At 36.6% G+C, this 20,771-nt stretch overlaps 1 protein-coding gene across 16 annotated transcripts in view; it reads left to right on the plus strand.

Moving 5' to 3' along the window:
* lrrc7 (leucine rich repeat containing 7) overlaps positions 1–20,771 on the plus strand; it is a 153,602-nt gene that overhangs the window by 60,850 nt on the left and 71,981 nt on the right. The window lies entirely within an intron of this gene.

Genomic DNA, 20,771 nt, shown 5'->3' on the forward strand with positions numbered 1-20,771 from the left:
TAATCTTCATTGCAGCATATTCAAACCACATCTTTCTGTGCTGCTCGTGAGATGACTCTTTTAATCTGCTTTCTCTCAGCAGGGCTGTGCAGTCTCCACTAATTTCATTAGTGTTTTTATGATTTGCAAACACTTGAGCAAGAGATGTCCTATTTGTCTTCTTTGGTCATATAATCCAAGCAGCTGAGGTTGCTTCTGCATCTAATCATTCACACACACACACACACGCATTTGGCGATTTAGTGTTTCTGCTGTCTATTTCTGTTTGTATATGGCTTTATGTTTTTTTTTTTTAGAACATGATGTTCTCTTAAGGGATTGAACCTGTATATTATTGTGGTATGTGCCAGTGGCGGCTGGTGAAAAATATTTTTGGTGGGGCTTATATAGCCTAGTGTATGTCTCCAACTAATCCGGAATAAGAATTCAAATAAACAATTGGACAATACATACAATTTAACAGTAATGATTTAATTTACTATATAATAACTAACAGTGATGATCTGGATCACTGTGACGGGGTTCTTTGGCCTCCAAGAATCCAGGCTCAGTCGGGTTACCGGTGTTGGTGATTTATTGAGCTCAAAAACTCAAAACAGGGTGCAAAAGAAACTAAACATATACAAGATACTCTGGGCCTCAGCCTCCCTCCAGTTACCAGCAATGTAACAAAGAAACAGAAAACAAAAATTGCTGCTTTTCTTCCCACAGCCCTCATTAAACAGTTTAAGCCCCTCACATCAGGCTCTCTTATTTCTGATTTCTTCTCATGAATCAGTTTTGTCCATATATTACCTCCACAAACAATTGATGTACAAAAACAAATAATTTTTACAACTTAATTCTTTTACACAGATTCATTGACTTATTCAATTACACCAAACTGGGTTTGAACCCAGCAAAGACGCAGCCAGACTGAAGATGACAAGTCCCCATAGCATGAACATGTACACACCCACACCCCCCACACACCCACACACACACACACACACACACACACACACACACACACACACACACACCACACACACACACACGGCTAACCCCACTGAAATATTAAGTGTGCACCCTCAATACGCCAGCAGGTAACCAGGACAGCTTGTGTGTTTTAAGTTCATGGAGCTACTTGGCTCAGCGAGAGTGTATTGGTCCTCACAAGCACAGTATAACAGGAATGTGTGTGTGGCGCGCAAAGTTAGAGAGGTTGTTTTAAGCGACGAGGTGGATTCGTCACAGTCACAATAACCATGACATGAAATGTTCATATCCTACACAGGGATGTTCTTCTGGCAAACGGGTAGATAAATAAGGATCTCACCGAATTTGGTGGAAGCTGCATCTCGGTCGTTACATTCGCCATCTTCCCTCTAATTGTCTGCACCTGCGCTTGGGTTCAGAAGCCTGTTAAAGCGCAGTATTTTCAGCGCCCCAAGACCATAAAGTTCCGAGACGCTGATTGGCCATTAAATTCACCTAGCAATAATACATGATTGACAGATTCTCTGCAAATGTGGGGCTGTCTGATCAGCGCCCCCAGAACAGAGACGGTAGGAGTCTGTCTGTGGAAATCCACAAATTAATGACAGTAGATAGGGAAATGTAGTTTATATAATTTGTTTTGCTTATAGGTACACAGTCTAGAGAGTAAAACTGACATTTATGAGTTAATTTCTGAAACTATATTTTACGTTTGTCTCTTCTTATCAGGGGGGGCGGTGCCCCAGCGCCCCCTATGGGCCGGCCGCCACTGGTATGTGCCATCTTTATTTGTTTTTAAAAGGGTTGTTTTTAAGTATTGGTTTTGTTTAATAAGGTATTTTACAGATATTGTGAAAAAAAGGTATATAAAAACTTAGCAGTCCTTCTTAATCTTTAAGTATCTCATAAAATAAATGTATCTGTGTGATTTAGGTTAATTTACATTTCCTTCTTACACAATATCCTTGGCTAGAGATTTCTAACGATAACACCACCTTTGGCCAAAACACAGAACTGCTTGTTCTTGTAGCTCACGCTCGTACTTGACAAGGTTTTTACATTTGTACTTTTTACCTGGAGTTGCAATTGGTGTCTGAGTTGAGTTGGATGTTGGTCGCTTCTGAGTATCAACAAAATACATCTTAATTAAAACCTTTCAATTATTTGCAAGGTTGGAGCCATTTAATATAGACGCGCTTAATGTCCCATCTGTAGAACAGCGTGGGATCTTCTTTGCCAAAGTAAATTTGGGAAAATAGGATCTAGATGCTTCGCCGCTGATTTACTGAGGGGTGAGCCTGCTCATCAAACCATGTTTTAGTCTTAAACGGTGAAATAAAAAGACAATTTAAAAAATATTTTTCAGTAGAATTTAGCAAAATATCTCTTTAAAATAGTGTACTGTTTGTGTTGATTACAGGCATAGAGTCTTTTACTAATGAAGCCCTTACAAAAGTAAATATCAAACGATCTACTTTACTTCTTATACACTGTGAACTTACAGTGTCAGATTGAAATAATTTATGCAAACAAATTTGGTATAAATTTTTACAGTTTTACAGTATCAGTTAGCTGAATTACAAAAAATTATGGAAACATTAAAGTGCAGAAATTTTGTAGGTAGATTCAAAGTCTATGTTTTGGTTATGAAGCCATTACTGAATTCCTTTAGAATTCAAGAGCTACTCACTCCACTAAAGGGAATACTACTGTACTATAGAGTAAACCTGTTTAGACTATGAAGGTGATTCAACTTAATGGTGAAAGGTTTGATGGCTGTTCAGCATCCAGCCATAGCAAGCTAACAGATACCACAGTGGCCTGAAGATGGTGCAAATGGATGACAAGTTCATTTAATTCCATAAATGCTGTAAAAGGAGTAAAAGGGCAGTTGCACAAGACAACTACCTAACAAACTCCTATAAAACCCTGTCAAGCAGTCTTGACGGTTCTACAAGACTGTCAGACCCTCCTGCAATAGCCTTTCCCGCCCTGCTCATCTCATAATGCCACTTCTAATGTCCTGTAATGTCATTCTAGATGTGCCATCTGATTGCAAATTAAATTAGTTCTATTCACATCTCTGATCTACATGTCTATCATATTGTCCACAAAACAGGCCATTCCTGGCATTCGCTGAACTGGGTTTTGTCAGTAAGTACTAGAAACGGTGATGGAATAGGAAAATTTTGCCATATAATATGGACTTTATTAGAATGAGAATTAGCAAAATTTTATTTTTCATTGTGGCCAAAGACTTATTACTGCAACTGCGACTTATTACTACTACTGATGTCTTTGTATAACAGTCACTGTAGTTATTAAAAATACATTCTACCAGTTTTGCATTCTTATATTCCCATTGTAGATATTTAATTTTACAGATCCTTTTTCCTAATATAGTTTAACAAAACTATTTCCTATCATTAGGTAAATATTGCTTAAGTTCATTTTACGTGTCAGAGGTCATAATTTTATGTTGCAGCCGTGCAGCTGTCCTTTTTTGTATATGTTATTTAATATTTAAGACTCAATCTTGCTCTTTTTCTTGAATATTCATGATAGTGACCTCCAATGTAGTAGTAGAGATATTGCTAAACAACAACCTAGCTTAGCAACTTGGTCTTTTTGGCTTTTTAATACTGTTCAAATCAAACTTGTTTTTCTGTTTAATGTGTGAAATCATGTTGTAACTTAACAAAACCTATTAGCCAAAGCCTGAAAACCCGCCACATGCTTCTAACTTACTTATGTTATTTTTTATAAAAATAATTTTGTGCTTGTTTTGACTCCTTTCAGACTTTAAATGCTGCTGTCAGTCATTGTGACTAGAAAGCATTTATTACACCTGCCTTGGTAGAAACTGAGTTTGTATCTTTTATCCTGAATGTTTATGAAAATGAAACACTGTTCAGATTTGAACGGCGCTTCCCTCGTGTTGAATAACAGTGCTTCGTTCCATGTCTGGAGGTGTAGTCCTTTAAGTAGAAAGTTTAAGCTTTAAAGCTACAGTGTGTAATAATTACAGGGATATACAGTCAGAAATGTAATATATTACACATAACTATGTTATTTATCATCATCTACGAGCTCAGCCTCTTAACCTTAATATTTGCGTTGCCTTAGAATTCGTTATTTATAATTACATAGGAGCGGGTCTCGCAGCCATGGAGGCAGACATCTTTGCGCAGAGCCAACAAACTAGCGATTGCGAGATCGCCAAAACGTCACAACGATGTAGAAAAAATAACGGGTATATTTATTATCTTAAGTCTACATGAAATCTATACCCTACACAGACTAATGAAATACTATCTGTAAAATTATCTATGTAAACAAACCTCATCACTTGAGAAGGTAGGTGATGCGGACGTCGTGGAAGACATTTTGTCCCATAACGCTCGCCGTACTGTTGGGGGGGAGAAGCGGTGGGGGGGAGATGCTCATGTTGCTGCAGTCTGCAGTCTGACCGCTAGATGTCGCTAAAAGTTGCACACTGTAGCTTTAATCTCAAGTCCTGTACCGTGTCTCCATTAGGCATGGACTAGTATGATGCTCTCACACAATTATTGGCTCAGATTAGGGATATAATCAAGAATTCAACTTGTGATTAATTGTTAATTATTGATTTATTAGAATAAAATTAGTTAAATCAGACTAATTACTAATGTCATCTCAAGAAGGAATTTCTTTCACTGATGTATTGTTCATTCATAAGTAGATTCTTACTGGTAGGGTCAAAGTCAAGTTCAGTGTTTTAACACTGTTTATTAAAAACAAAGATAAAGAAACCAGTTCAATCAGTTCTGTTTGTAAATAAAAACAATAATCTCCTTAAAGAAACAATAAACACATTTTCACCACTAGGTGTGCTGTTGAGCATTGTCTTTAGACTAAAGCAACTCTATATTGAATGTAATTGTATATTAATTAAAAAAATAACAAAACATAAAGGGTAATTCGGTTATACTAAATAATAATCATGATATGATTAATTGATTCCCCTCATTAATTCTGATTGGCTATACATTTATGATGCTTGTAAGAATAACATACTACTCCCTTTATTCCATTATTATATTTTCTTTATTCATTTTGATATACAAAGTGGGATTTTTTTTTCTTCTCATCTCATCAATTTAACTTTTAATAAAAGAGACAGTACACTCAAGTGTATGTCAGTGTAATGACTTTGCGTAACTACAGTGAATAGACGAAGTAGAGACAACTACTGGGTCAGGCTAGTGACAGTAGTAAAAATTTTTGACCAAATAAAAACATTTGGAGCATGATAGAAAATTACATGTTAGCAATAAAAGTACAATAGATTGGGAAGGCTTTTTGGAAGGCTTTTTGGAGGGCTTTTTTTACAAAAAAAAAAATATTTTCTCAACCCTCGTGGGGTGGTATGTGTCATCCTCAAGCTCGGGTCCTCTACCAGAGGCCTGAGGGATATGTATTTATATATATATATATATATATATTTATATTATATATAAAACAGCTAGTTAGCTTCAACTAGCTGGTTCGACTAACCTTCAACTGTAGGTTCAAAACAATGTTTCAGCACTTTTTCTTATCTCCTATCTCTTTTCTTATTTTGAAACTGTAACTTTTAAAAACCTTAGTATTTCTTAATAGCAAAACAGCACATGGTGAGGCATTTGATCATAATGCTTGTGTGTACATAAAAAACATATATTGACATTTTCATATAGTGATCTGATGGGGTATGGTGATATGGATTTTTTTTATTACAGAAAGCCACCTTTACACACAGGCGTTTGATGACTTGCTGGATGTTTTTAATGCAATAATCAAAATGTTCTGATTTCTTATTTTTGGGGTTTCAGCGCTGCTGTACATTTAGAAATGATTTTCCTGTGCAATGTGTTGGTTTGTCTCCAACATATGACGTATATTTCTTGCAGGTAATTTTAGTTGCTGTAGTACTTGCTGCATCAATTCTTGTCTAACATATGTCATTTTAATGTATTTGAAACTCTAAATATATCATTGCAGAGCTAAGTGAGATAAAAGAGGCTTCTGATGTACTAATATGTCTTCTTGTTCAAAGTGAGAGGTTGCTTGAATGTAGGAAGAAAGTTATGTGTTTTTTGCTGCTGCTCCACTAAAGCTTGTACAGGACACTGCTGTTCTTTCTGTTCCCACTGCTGCTGATGCTGCCCGTTGCCTAGTGACTGTATCCATGGTACCGGCTCCTATCGTCATGGTGATAGGCCATGGGAAAGAGACCCGGTGAGGGAAGGGGGACAGAGATACCATTACATCTGCAGTGTGTGTTTGCTCTGATGAGGTGGATGGATTGGGATATATTTGAGGATAATGATGAAAATGATTGTGCTCCAGTCGTGACATATTGGTGTTGTCAGGTTGCCAGTGGCATGCTGAAGGACATGGAAAGTCAAGTTTAATTAGTCTTTATATGGCAACTCTGAAGTGAAAGTATTTTTTGTCAGTCGTGTCATTGCTAGAATATAAATGGAAAAAGGAGGGAAGTTCTCACATTAAAGGTGCTGTTCATACGGATTTTAGAACTGTGCATTTCTTGCACTATTCTTCCATCTATGTCTCCAAATCCGAATGTTTATCCAAGATAGTGTACACAAAAAATCTGACTTAGATTTTAAACACTTTGGTTTCAAATGCTCACAATGTACAAACATATAGAATAAGATAATATAAACTGTATAAGGTAACATGTGTCAAAGGTTATTTATGAAATATATATAAGACAATATAGGAATCAAAGAAGGAAAACATAAACAGAATGTATTCCTCTGTAACGCCATTTTTTATTAATTTAAAAAAAGCGACATTTGATTTATGTAATTGCGTTTCCCAGATGAATTTTCAAACTGTAAGGTGTTTATTGTGTTCATCAGAGAGCTAGGGAAAAAAAAAAAAAAAAAAAAACTGTTTCAGTGGTGGCAAGCTTTCAATTTGTTCAAATAGTGCTCCAACTTCAATCTGAAGGTAAAAGTCCATGATGTGTGGGCTCTGCACAGATGTTAGCTGACAATGGTAAACCAGAAAATGACCAGAAACTCCTGCCACAGGTTGTAGTTCTTCGGTTGGTGCAAGAAGTACAGTCCATACTGGGCCTTTTGTTTAATTAGTGCCAATGTGGGATGGCGTGAACTTTAAGTGTTTTTAAGGTTGGTGAAGAGATACACTGTAGGGTTGGTTCTTTGAAAGTATAACACTATCTCATTTAAATTCCAGGTGGGGCTAATTGCACCAAATGACAAGCTTATCCATTTTCTGACTGTACGCAGAGTTATCATTATCTGGATCAGACCAATAACGATAGCATCATATGCACACTTGTTTCAAAGAAGGGTGTAGCTGTTTCAAAGAAGTATACCGGTAGCTGTTTTTATACAGACAGAAGATGAATGGAAAGAGAGAACACATCCTCAGGGGGCACTGGTGCTGACGGATTTTATGTGGGAAAAGATTATCCCGACGCCTGAAGTCATTTAACCCTGTTTTAGTGTGTTTTGTGGATGGATGGATGGATGGATGGATGGATGGATGGATGGATGGATGGATGGATGGATGGATGGATGGATATGGAGATAAATACAGCTGCAGAGAGAGATCACCTTGTAATCAATAATAGGGGACTAGTTTTTAAAAATAGTAACTTAAGTTGCTTCTCTTGTAAAAAAAAAAAAAAAACAAGCTTTCTGTGTTTTCGTCTTCTTAGTTTGTGGAATTTTTGTTTCTCTCTTTTATTTATAATCTTGATAGTCCCAAGCTGATAACTGAATGGACTTACATCCTCATTGGGCTTCTTCTCTTTAGCAATATAGACAATATTTGCAAAACTGGCTTGCCTTGTAAGTCTTAGCTCAGATTTATACGGGTTAAAAAAAATAATAATCAAAATATGCAACATTTTTGACACTATGCACATATTTATTTGTGTACCCTCATGATTAAGCAGATCATTAACCTTTAAGCAATCAGTATAAAGAATAGGCACTATAAGTACTTACCACCTGCAAAGTGATTTATCAAACCTGAAACTGTTAGTTGATGAAGTTTTTGCATTTTTTTTACTACTCTTTAGAATAGCATGGGTCTGGGTGCATGTGTACATGTTTGGAATGTATAAAAAATAGACCCTTGCACAGGTTGCACAGAGTCATACAGTAGGACTGCAGACAATTGTTTGTGCACAATGACACTTTTTAAGCTTGATTAAATGAAAGGTTAATATGAATTAATTTAGAGGACTCTGCTGCCACAATTGTGACACCACTACTCTCTCACTATTATTTTTTACTTTAGAGAACTCAGGCTTTCAGCATTTTCACAACTAATACAAATACTTTCAAAACTAATACTTCAGATCTGCAGTAGTTTCCAATATTGTAAAGAAATATTTGTTTAGTTTCAAGGATGCAATCAAAGAGTAGTGGTATACTGAGAAAAGAGGGAGGCGAATCAGACAAAAATATTATCCTCTTCGTCACGGCATGTACTGTACTGTAGGCTGCATGAAGCTGCTTCAAGCTGGTTTTCTAAAGGATATATTTATCACGTTTTTTTTAATCTGGTTTAATGTGCTTATTTTATATGTATAGAGATGTTGCTGGAGCTCTTAAGTCTTGGTGACAGTGCAGACATGGCTGCAGCACTCAGATTTTATTTTTTAAGATGCCTTAATTATATTGGCTGAAAATAAATAGACTAGCATTCCAGTTTTTTACTTTAATTGTCAAAACCATGCAGAATAAATGTACAAAGGCATCTTGGAGCCCCTTGTACAGATAAGTATAACATTTTGCAAATCATCCTTATTTTTTTTTTTAATAAAAGGATTAAAACAAAAATAGCAACAAAAAAGTTATTATATTTTAAAGTGTTTTAGATATATATGCTGCTTCAAAACCTTAAAACTATCTTCATTTAAATCTTATTAATGTTATTTTACGTTGCCAAATGCTTATTTGACTATTGACATACAGTATTACTCTGTGATGTTTAGATGCTATGATGTATCAGCCAACATTGTATTGGAAAATACATTGACTGGAAAGATTGTGGGGCCCCTGGTAATCTTAGACTGTAACAAAAAGCCTCTTTTCTTCCATTGTGGCTGCTCCAAAAATATGCTAGTTGACCTGATGCTGACAAGAGAGAAGTCAGGGCAGCTCCATGTTACTGATGAAGGTCAGAGTTCAGATAAAGCAGTAGTTTGGAAATATTGAAAGTAGGGCAGTGAAGGAGAAGCACAGCTGCCCAGGGACTTGATGGGTTTATTGAAGGACTAGCTGTGTAAATATGTTGGGATTCTTATTTGGCTCCTCTAAATATTCTGGCAAAAGCTAACTGTAGAGTTATTAAACCACACAACGTGATTACAACAAGGTGTCTCACACTTCTTAGTAGCCTTGGGATTGTGTATGGGTTACAGGGCCTGACACACTTGAACATTTCACACTGTGTGACAAATTGTTTCTGCTGAATCTGTGGGCTATCTATGTGTAGCCATGCATGTGTGCATATGTTATTTGCAACCACAATTTACATTTTGAACTTGGCAGGAAATGGGTTTTCAGTTAGTACAAATTGACACATACATGGATATTAAATTATCTGAATTTGCACCATTGCTTAATAACGGAAAGATGCTAATTTTAGAATCACAAGTCGTCAGTATTGCAGGGTTAAACTTTGAAAGTGTTTCTGGCTTTACAAAATGGTAGAGAAAGGTAGTTAAATGCATAAAGGATTTTCATGCAAATACTAAACTTTTTTCTTTTTTCACATTTATTTTAAATCCAGATTGGTTTTCTTGTTTTGTTTTGTAACAGCTTGCAGTAAGCTGCCTATGGTAGGAAGTTTGGACTTTGTGCATTTTGCGTTTACTGGTTCATATGTTGCCTGAGGGCAAGTCAGTCCCACTGTAATGGGAAAAGCCAACATGACAATCCCAACTACATTAGAATGCTTTGATGTTAGTATGAGACAGACAAAGAGTGACCCTCGGGCCTTTAAAATACTCTAATCCATTTAAGAGTTGCAGCATTTTTGGAGGTAATTTGAGGCAACAGAGTCTTTTAATAATACTCATTTGACCAGCTGTAGTAAAAATAACCTCAGCCTTAAACATACAATGAACTAACAATGAAGGGATGCAATAAATATCGACACAGGTGGAATTAACTGCTTCAGTTCATTTGGCTTAAGTGTTCAACATTTTGTGGAGCTCAGGCTCATGAAGCCGAGAGAGTTTTGGAGAGCAGAGTGTGCAGGGAGACAAAAAGGCAGAGAGGAAGATGGGTGACTGGAGTAATCTTGACAGTATCTGCTTGGTGTCCTTCTCTGTCTGTCTCACCTCAGCTGTCATGGCCATCAGACAGGAAGAACATGAGAGATGGATGGTCTTTGTTTTAGTCTTTACTCAGTTTCAATACTCTTTTGCATCTTATCATTTCTGCACAACAGCATCTTTGTCTTTAATCACCTGTTTGCGTTTACATTTTTATTTTTTTCCTTGGAGGAGAAGCCTACATTTATATCACTGTTATTCATTTATCTGTCAAAATGCACCAGAAATATTAAAACTGTCAGCTCTGGCAGTCTGTCTGCATGTTGCATGTAAAATCTATTCAATTCTATTTTGAATGTAAACCCAACATTTAGTGAGCATTTTATGGATGTCTTGTATTGTTTTGGGAAAAAAGGGTACAGCATTGCTTGTCATGATTTAGCAGGTTACTAGCCCAAGATGCAGAAACCCCACATACTCTGAGGCAGGATAAAGTCCAATGTTTATTTGTAGGCACAGGTTTCCCACCTGGGAGGCAGAGGATACAAAAACAGGTTAAACTCAGGGACAGATTAACTAGCTCAAACTCACTGGTTCGCTGGTTCAGACTGGCTGGGTTCAACAGGCACAGATTAACAGGTTCAGCCATGGCATGGCAAGGCAAGGCATGGCAGAGCATGACAAGGCAACAATGACAATGACCACCATCCGGCTCAGAGTGAAGCTAGCAAACAGCTTATATAGGGAGAGGTTAATTAGCAGAGCTGATAGGAATCAGCTGAGCGCAGAGAACCAGCTCCCAGGAGAGGATCCATGGGGCCCTCTGGAGGGCAAACCTCTGGATCCCAACAGAAATAGAAGCTCACAAGAAGGGATCCACACAGCCCTCTGGAGGGCAAACCTTTGGATCCCAACATTGCTTAAAATAAATCTTATTTTGAATTTGTTTTAAAATCAACAACAAGCCCTGAACAGCCTTCCATCTCTTGTTCCCATTGTACAAATGGGACTGAGACGAGAGGTACAGCGGTATTTACTACCCAAGTCTCAAGTCTTTTTAGTCAAGTGTGAAGTCAAGTCACAAGTCAAAACTGACAAGTCTAATATTGAATCCAAGTCCTAGGGTTTTAATCTCAAGTCATTTTCAAGTCACTGTGAGCTATCCCTGATATGTTAGTAGGGGGGGGGGGTTCCTCTTTTAACTTGTATGATAGCTTAAATAGGTTCTAAGTCCAAGTCATGTTAAAACCAGGAGTGGAAGTAATCAAGAATGTTCTAGGTTGAGTAACTAAAGGAGTGGGAAGTGACGTGCGCTACCAGGAAGAGCTGCTACCTGCTGCCTTACACTGTGCTTAAGTTTTTGTATCACAAACTTCAGCACTGTTACCAATTAAAGCACGCAAACAGACTGATATGCATCATTTATATTTCACACATTCTTGGCCCTCTAAATTCTGCTTTGTCAGCTGTGCATTACTGCCTTTGAGCACACTTAGCTCTGCCCAATGGTGTACTCTGCCTCCGCCTTGCGCCTCAACATTAAATAGTGTGTGGGCTTTCTTCACCATTGCGACTTAAGGGGGGTGTACACTATATGATCTTTTGTGCTTTTTGGGCAGATTGTTTTGTTGCGCAAGAATTTTTTGGATTAGGCTGAGTTTCAGCCTCAGAGTGCGTCCTATGTCATGAAGTATAATCGGGGTAACAATGGGCAATTAGCCTCTTATGACCCCCTCCGGATCGGGAATTGAATGGTCAGATGAAAATCATACATGTCTGAGTTTCAGTCGACCCTCTTGTGGTGATCGTGAGCAAATCCTTCTGTCCTTTTGTCTCAACTTTGCGCACTGCACTGCACGCCATCGCTCTACTGGGCTGAGTCTGACATAACGTTTTTGGTCGAAGGTTTCAAGCTGTTAGATTACATCAGAACATTGGGTCATACAGCGTATGAACAAATATTGTGAGCCAGCCCATGATTAACAATATTTAACTGAACAACCCCCCTTAAGAATGTTAGAAAATGCATGTAACTTTCAAGATTTTCATTTTTGTAGGACTTGGAGGGTGCTGACAAACCTTCTTTAATTTTTAGCAAAGTAATCCCTATGTTATATCCATAATCAATTTTTTATGATTTAATGTTGTCATCCATCCATGCATCCTACTAGGATGTAAATGTTTCCTCATGTTGTCTTAAAATGTTTTCTCTATTTGCTTTTAATATTAACATTTTATTAAAATTTTTTTAAGTAGTTTGGAATTGTCATGGCATTTCTTTTTGACAGTTTTGGAGATCCTATCTGCATTTTGTTTTATCAATCACTTTAATGTCAACATTGTTATATTTTTTCCTTATTTATTTTGTAAATGACTAAAAAATGACCAAATAAGTTTGTCTGGAAACCCTGCATTGGAAATTCAGATTCTTTTCCTGCTATTTCACAATTTTTGTACAGTTGATGAAAAAGAATAGGTCTTCATTTGATTTAAAACGATAGTTTCTTATACATTAAACTGACAGTGATGATTGTGAACGTTGTAAATGGTAAATGGCCTGTACTGACATTGCTTCTTTTAAGTTAGGCAACTACAAAATGTTTTACACTTCATTCAGTCATCCAGCCATTCACCCACATATTCAAATAATTCAACCTTAGATATATTTAGTTATTTTATTGATGTTTTTTTTAAGTAAATTTAACGCTAATTTAATGACTATTAATTGCTATTTAAAACTGTAACAATTAAAGCCTACAAGTTCTTCCTTTTTACTCCCATATTTTAATTCTCATCTCAATTTCTTGTTCATTTAATTATCTTAAAAAAAAATCTCTGATTAGTTGGAAAGCATTATAAAATATGTGTAAGGGATTTTTTTTTTTATATAACTTATCAAAGCTTTCGACGTTTCAGCTCCAAAGCTCTGAAATGACCTGCCTTACCGCATCAGACACGCCTCTTCTCTGGTGGTTTTTAAATCTCATATAAAATTCAACATTTCCGCTTTGGCTTTTAACACCTAGCAAGACACTGGACTTATTTTTTATTCCTTTAATCTTTTGCCCAGTTATATTGATTTGCTTGTATGAATCTTATTTTTACCCATGTTTTAGCTTTTTTGTCTTTTATCTGTACTGTTTTATGTTTCATTGATTCTTTTTTCTATACAGCACTTTGGTCAGCTGTGGTTGTTTTATGGGTGCTTAGAAAAATAAAATTGCATTGGATTTAAATCTCAGTCTAAACTGAATTCAAAGTAGATCTTTCAAAAACTTCAGCTTTGTTGAATTATACTTTCCATAATGACTGAAGTGTTACTTAATGGAATGACGCTATCATTGCAGCTGTTGGCAGACAGGTTCTATTACTGTCTTTCAATGTATAATAGACAGTTATTTTTATTGTAAAGTAAGAGATAAAAATGATTTGTCATGACACGAGACATTTTAATGGTAATGGGTGGAACCACTTGCTGCTCCTCGGCTTTGATTAAGCACACAATACAAAGAAAGGTCGTGCAAGGCTCACTGATAACAGTGCAGATTTTTCTCACTTGGCACTAACATAGGAAAATGTGATGTTAAATGAATCAGAGACACAACCTGACATCAATGCTCAAATTTATCTTTGTTCTGTAAACTAGGTTTTCCTATTTCTAGAATGTAAATATAAATGTGGTTTGCCCACCTTGTTCCCTTACATCAGTGAAAGATCCCATAGCTCACTATAGGCAGTGATGTGTAAGTGAATGTAAATATCACATGGGAGTCATAATAGAAATAAACATCCAATAGAAAATCAATATCTACTTGCAAAAAGATTATACAGTGAATTTAATCCACCATCCTTAGTTGGTTAATAGGCAAGAGGAAAAACTGTATTCCCATTAAGAGGAGGGACCCTGCAGAAAAACCAGACTTAAGAGCTTGCCATCTGCCAGCTGGAAGCAACAGGGCAAGACACAGACCAACAACAAGAACAAGAAAGAGAAGGATATCCCTGAGAAGGATAGAAGGAAAAGAGTATAAAATATCTGTGTGCATAGGAAATTTTCCCATATTTTTTAACCTCCCTGACTTTTTCTTTACTACAGCTTGTTTTTTTTTTTTATTTAGTGGGCAGCAAATCAGCTGGAGCCGGCCAGCTAGCTGCAGATTTATTAGATCTATAGGCAATAATAGGACATCATAGTTAAGAGCACACTGTCAAAGCTTTTTCTTTTGCCATTAAGATGAACCTTATAAAAAATTTAATAACATGATGCAGAGCTAAATGATTTTCACGTAAAGTTATGCAAACAGCAAAGTGTAAAGTGATAAAGTCTTCATTCATTGTGTATTCAAAGAAAATTTAGACACTTTCTTAAATTTCCTCTGCTCTGTGTCATAACAGGACAGCTGCCCAAACTTTACTCCCACGCAAGTTAATTATGTTGTTGACAGTGAGGCAGCTGTAACAGTCGATATTGTTGGGGCTTTGAAAGAAAAGGTAATCACTCAGAGGAGATAGGCTCCCTAATTTAGTTTGGAGCTCTGCCTTTTGAAGCAAACTTAAAGAAAGCTGTAAATAAAAGTTTGTTCCACTAATTTAGATGAATTATTGCCAGATTTATTTTAATCTTGAATTTGCATTAAATTATAGAGTAATGCAGATCTATTAGAGTTTGGCTTTGGTTAAAAAAAAAAGAAAAAACAAAACAAGGTCACTTACAAGGAGAGCTGCAAGAGAAACAGTTAATCAAGTGCAGGAAGAAAGATTATGTTATAGACAGGGTAAAGAAGTAACAGGTTGGCAAATGAAAGACAATGGATAAATCCATTAAGTTTATTTACTGATGGGTGTGTGGAAAATGAAAATGGCAGGTGTGTTAGTCAGCCAGGTAAGCAAGGAAACTAAGGTATGAGGAGTAATTTACAATGATGGAGCCAAGCAGCCAGAAAGATCCAACATAAATAACCCTAAATGCAAGAAGAAATCAAGAAACCTAACAAAAAGGAAGAAACTAATATAACAATTCATCATATAGAATGATAAGACAACAAGAAAGTTATCAAAACCAAAAACACAAATTAAAACACCTATACATTGAGACTATGGCATCATTCAGGACTTTGCTTTAAGAGACTGCGCATTTCCATTTTCTGGAGAAAAAAAAAGCGGCTATAAGGTAATTGAATCAAATTGATCTAACTAAATTTATTAAGTTTACAAGTTGAAGACTTGAATAAATGAAGTTGGGTAAACGTCAACCGCCCTTCACCCCATCTCCAGCATAATCTCATTTTCATCAGGCTTGCCTCCTCCTTTGGGCTCCATTTCACCTCCAGTGTCAGACCCCATGGTGGGAAGATATAACTATCTTAATTCATATGTTCAAGCAAAACATCATAATTCTCTCTGTGTTGTCTTTCATTGGGGTCTGAGCGCCAGAAGCTATATTCCTCATTTCAATGAAACTCCCTAATTGTTGCTTGTCTTCCATATGAGTCTATCCATGTCAAAATATTATAACAACCTTAAAAAGGTTCCTTTGGCAGCTTATAAAACAAAATCTACGCCGGCACTTCATGCTGCTAAAATAAGTCCAAATATGCATTAAAAGGTCAATCTTATGTTATCTGGATAATTTTTTAAATTTAAATGTTTAAGAGTTACAATAAGTGATATAAGTAACAACCTTTTATGTCCTGTTATGTTTTCACTTCTTAAAGAAGTATAAAGTATGTTAGGGTTACATTACATTTAGGAAGGAAATGTAAGCAATGAAAGGAGCTAAATCGTGATTAAGCAGTTTCTTAGAGACTAGATATGTAGGAGTCAATTTTCTCACTCCTGACTTTGCCTTGTAAAGATGACGTCACAGTGACTGTGGCGAGGCTTTAAACGTTTTTTTTTTCTGCAGCTACTCTGTGTCGTGACTCGTAGGCTTCACACCAGTGTATCCTCATGGAGCTGCCACCACACACTAACTCTTCTCCTCCTCTTGTCTTTCTCTGTCCAGACAGCCAACCTGTATGTGGTTACTCTGCTCTGAAAAAGGATTTGTCTAGTCCATGTTGTTCCTAATACATCATTAAAGCCACCTGCTTAACAATGCGGGGCCTCCATATCTTGCCAAAAAACAGCCTTTGCCTCGACCAGCATGGATTTATGTGTTATAGACATTGTCCCCCAAAGGTAACATGCAATCTAAAAATGACGGGGAATTGTTGATTTCTTTTTTTTTTTTTCCACATGTAACTTTCTTAAAGATTTTAGGAAAATATTCTATTGCTGGGTATTCTAGTGATGAACACATCTAAACAATGTTTACCTTATTTCCATCATCTTAATGTCCCTAAAACACTCTAATCTGATTATTGTTCATTAACATCTACTTTAGTTGTTATAAAAAAGGATGGTAAAATTTCTTTTAGATGGCGTAATATCTTCCCGGAAAGTTGAAAGTTAATGCTTGGCACTTAGTACAAATTTGGCAACTAACAAAGGGATATAAATATTAAACTATTGAGATGTTTTCTTGAGTATGATGTCATGATAGAATAGTTTTTCAGTAATATCCTGATTATACAAGCATACATTTCAGAGAAATGTTGAAGTGTTTGTGTTTTTATATAATCAGTTTTATGGTTTTTCGTTGGCTGAAAATCTAGGTGCAGAACAATATTATTGTCTGAATGCTGACTAGTCCTATTTAGGAATAGAAGTGCAGCCAGTTCTACAAAATACATGCTGAAAGAGTTTCTTTGGACCTAGTCAATCGTGCTTTATATAAGATACCCTTAACCATTAGGGCAGACCCAGTTTCTGAAAATGCAACTCTATGTATATCCACAGTGTAATTTATTGTGCAGTTCCCCCCTTTTCTAAATGTCTTCTCCCAGTATTTTGGATTAACTCCATCACTTTTTTATTTTCTCACAATAGACAATCATTTTTACTGCCTACCAAATGATACCAACAGGTATTTGTTGACGTTTTGCATGTAGTGAAAGTCACCAATTAAAATAAATAGGTGCATATAGTGTGAGACCTTTCTTTCACATTTTTGCTGATATATTAAAGTGTGGTCAGGAAACCACACTGGCAACTTTCTATGCCTCCGGCCCCAAGCCTCTGTTCTCATTCTCACAGTATGACAAACAGATTTGTGGCTGCCAAATCTAATGCCAATGGTATCTGTTGCCACAAGAAGCCAGTGGTTGCACTTCCCTCAGTGGATGATAGAACACTTTTTTTATTTCTACTTTTGAGGTTTATGACATATCAGAGCCAGCAAAATGGGCACACACACACACAGAAAAAAAAATGTAAGAAGAAGAAAGGAAGAGGAAATATGAATCTGATTTGCACCAAACAAAAATAAGAATAAAAAGGGAAGCAGGTCTGGCCATGTTATTGGAATTCTAACTAACATCTCTCCCAATCTCTATTAGTATTATTGTAGCGACTTAATAGTGATACATTTTAAGCATTTTTTTTCAAAAAGTATTTTTTTTCCAGTGAAAAAGCCAGTATACAGTAGTTTACATTAGATTATGTTGAAAACTACCCAACTCTTCAGATATTTGGTCATGATCTTTGTCCTCCAGTTGCTAAAGAGAGAATGCTGTAGCTGTAAGGTGCTGTAGCTAATGCATGGAACCCACGCCTTCAAAACACATGAACACACATGCTGTCTGTCGAGGAGTTCAAATGTTTCCGAGATCGAGAACGAAGCAAGCTGAGACTGAGTGGCGTGACACGAGCTAACAACAATATGATGCTACGTTCACACCTAAAGCAGCAATGGCAACAAAAGCAGCTAGTTTTCATGCCAAGTCAATGGTTGACGCGCATCACAGGGCAGCAAAAGCGCCTGCAGCGTGTTTAGAGCAGCTGAAGCAGCGCGTTGCTGATGTGGGAGCTGGCAGGAAGACAGACACAGCTGATGCAGAGCGCCATGATCACTCCTCTGAAACAGTTTATTTACACCTAAATTAACTTAAAATGCAGAAATATGTTTGCTCTTATCATTCTGTTGCCTGCAGTTTGGATTACATACATGAAAAACATCTTCCAGCCACTGCAAACAGCAGCAGAAAATCGCATAGAGGCGACTGGGCCAGAGGCTGCTGTTGAATGGGATTCCTAGTGACAGTGCATCGCCGGTGTACGGGAGTCTGAGCGTCTCTGATAGAAATAATATTTGCAGGCAGAATGGTAATCTGGATGAACTGACTGCACTGACGATCTTTTCAGGTGGACTTTCTCCCTTCAAAAAAGATTCAAACAAATTTTTACCCCCTGATCACAGCAAATGTAGCTGCCATTGTTACAGGCAAAGAAAGTATAGGTTGCTCCACCCAACGCACAACAGACCCACTTTTTCCACCGTGTAGCTAGAGCAGCGGAGATGCTTCACCCGCACATCAGAACTAAACTTGTGCAAGCATAAAAAACGAAGCAACACGCGCTTTTTTGCTGCTTTTGCTGCTTTAGGTGTGAACATGTAACAGTGGCTACCTTCCAGTCATGGCGTCCTGCACTAGCATTAGGGGTTTTATTCGTTCATGTGTCAGGGTAGGCGCACAGGGGGTAGGGTCAAGCAGACGACCATGTTTGACTTGTCAGGAAACAATAGTGTACCACGGACCACCTTCTATTTCACTGCATGACTGTGGAGAGATCTTCAAGCCACATGGTAAAAAAAAGCATCACAAAAGATCACCTACTGCACCTTTAAGCAGTCTGCATCTATTTCATTGAGAGATTTATTTTTCCCACACAGGACCATTTCTGTGCGACACAGACTACAGCAACTGGCAAATGAAATATGGTGACAGCAGGTGTTTCAGTTAAGCAATATATGACAATGGTTTGGATTTTATGCTGAGGACGTCGAACAAAAGGCAGTCATTTGAAAAACATGCCGCAAAACCTTTGCTGCAAAAAGTAACACTGTCAGTACCTGATCTATACCGGAAGCATGATCCCTACCATCGGCTCATTTCCACATGTGCAAGCAGATATTCATCAAGCTCACCATAAATAATTTTATTATGGTACTAAAAATACTTATTTATATTATCAAATCACTAAAAAATGCTAATACAAATCTTTAAAAAATCTTTTATGACTTTTCTAACACAATATGATGCTTTTTACATTTTCTCTGTTAAACAGCTTGTCAGACGTCATCTCTGGACAAGCTCAGAATTGTCCAGCAAAATATAACTAAAGCATGTTTATCTGCATTTTAGCTGTTTGTTTCTGTATATTATGCACCATATACCATAAGGTAAAAACAAAAGAAAATAAACGTCAAAAAGACTAGATTTATGTTTAAATCCAAAGCTGAAAAACTTAGCTCCAGGAAGTAGCGTAGACAAGTGATAAAATGGAAAGTATTTCAAGGCATTTATTTTCTCAGTAAAGACATTACTAACCTTTAACACACTTTAGTACGCTTACTATTTTTAATGAGGTAAAAATGTAATTTAGGTATTTTTTATAAAATAAAATTGAGGGCGACCGGTATGTATATCTGGTTGCTGATGTGCAAATGCGCCAATGGTACGGATTGTGCTTCCGGTAAGGATTGGGTAGTGACAAGCAGTACAACAAATGTATTCCACCAACTAAAATGGCATCCGTTGCAAAATGAAGAATTTTTGTAAACTCCACATGTTAGGGTCACTCAGCACAACAATTAAACGTTGAATAAATCAACTATGAAGCCGATGACATTGGCCTTATCTTTGAAAAAGCGATGCCATCTGAGAGAAAGTGTAAGGGATGGAGGAAAATCAAAATTTAAAGTTTTTTTTTGAAGCTCTAATACCTGTGATGTCATGTGGTCTTGTTTTAGAGGTTTCTTATTTCAGCTTTTTTCTAAACTTGGCAATGATCTCAATTTTACAACTTTTTGTGCTTCTTTAAAATTCCTAGCAGGAAAAGGTCAATGCAAATAGTTTTCGAGATGCTCTGAAAATGCTCTAATTTATTGGACTGAATTTCTTTTTTTTATTCTGGTTTATTTATGAAGCCCTTTTATTATTATTTTTTACATTTTGTTTAGTATGGTGTGTTTTTGTTTTGTGTCCTGTTTGGTTGCTGGGATCTTGTTAAATTTCTAATGCTGAAACCGAAAGACATAATGTGGAAGTAGTATTTGTGAAAAGCTTTGAGCTGGTTAAAATAAGTTGTTTTAAACTGGAAACCAAAATATGTCCATGTCCTTTTGAATATCATTGCTATTTTATGCAAAATATTGTTTTTGAAGCTGATTTAAATATATTGTGATATATACCCTTTGTCACAATTTTAGCCCAAATATATCATGATTTTAGATTTTCTTCATATTGCCCAGCCATACCCCAGGTGTATTTTAGTTGAACTACGCAGCATTTAATTGACAATTTCATTGGTCTACCAGGAAGAAAGGCACGGTTAAAGTAAAACACATCCGCTTTGGAGGAAAATACAAAATAAAATTTTTCAA

Source organism: Cyprinodon tularosa, unplaced genomic scaffold (genome assembly GCF_016077235.1).
Source record: "Cyprinodon tularosa strain WSP-4 unplaced genomic scaffold, ASM1607723v1 ctg106, whole genome shotgun sequence".
Taxonomy (NCBI): domain Eukaryota; kingdom Metazoa; phylum Chordata; class Actinopteri; order Cyprinodontiformes; family Cyprinodontidae; genus Cyprinodon; species Cyprinodon tularosa.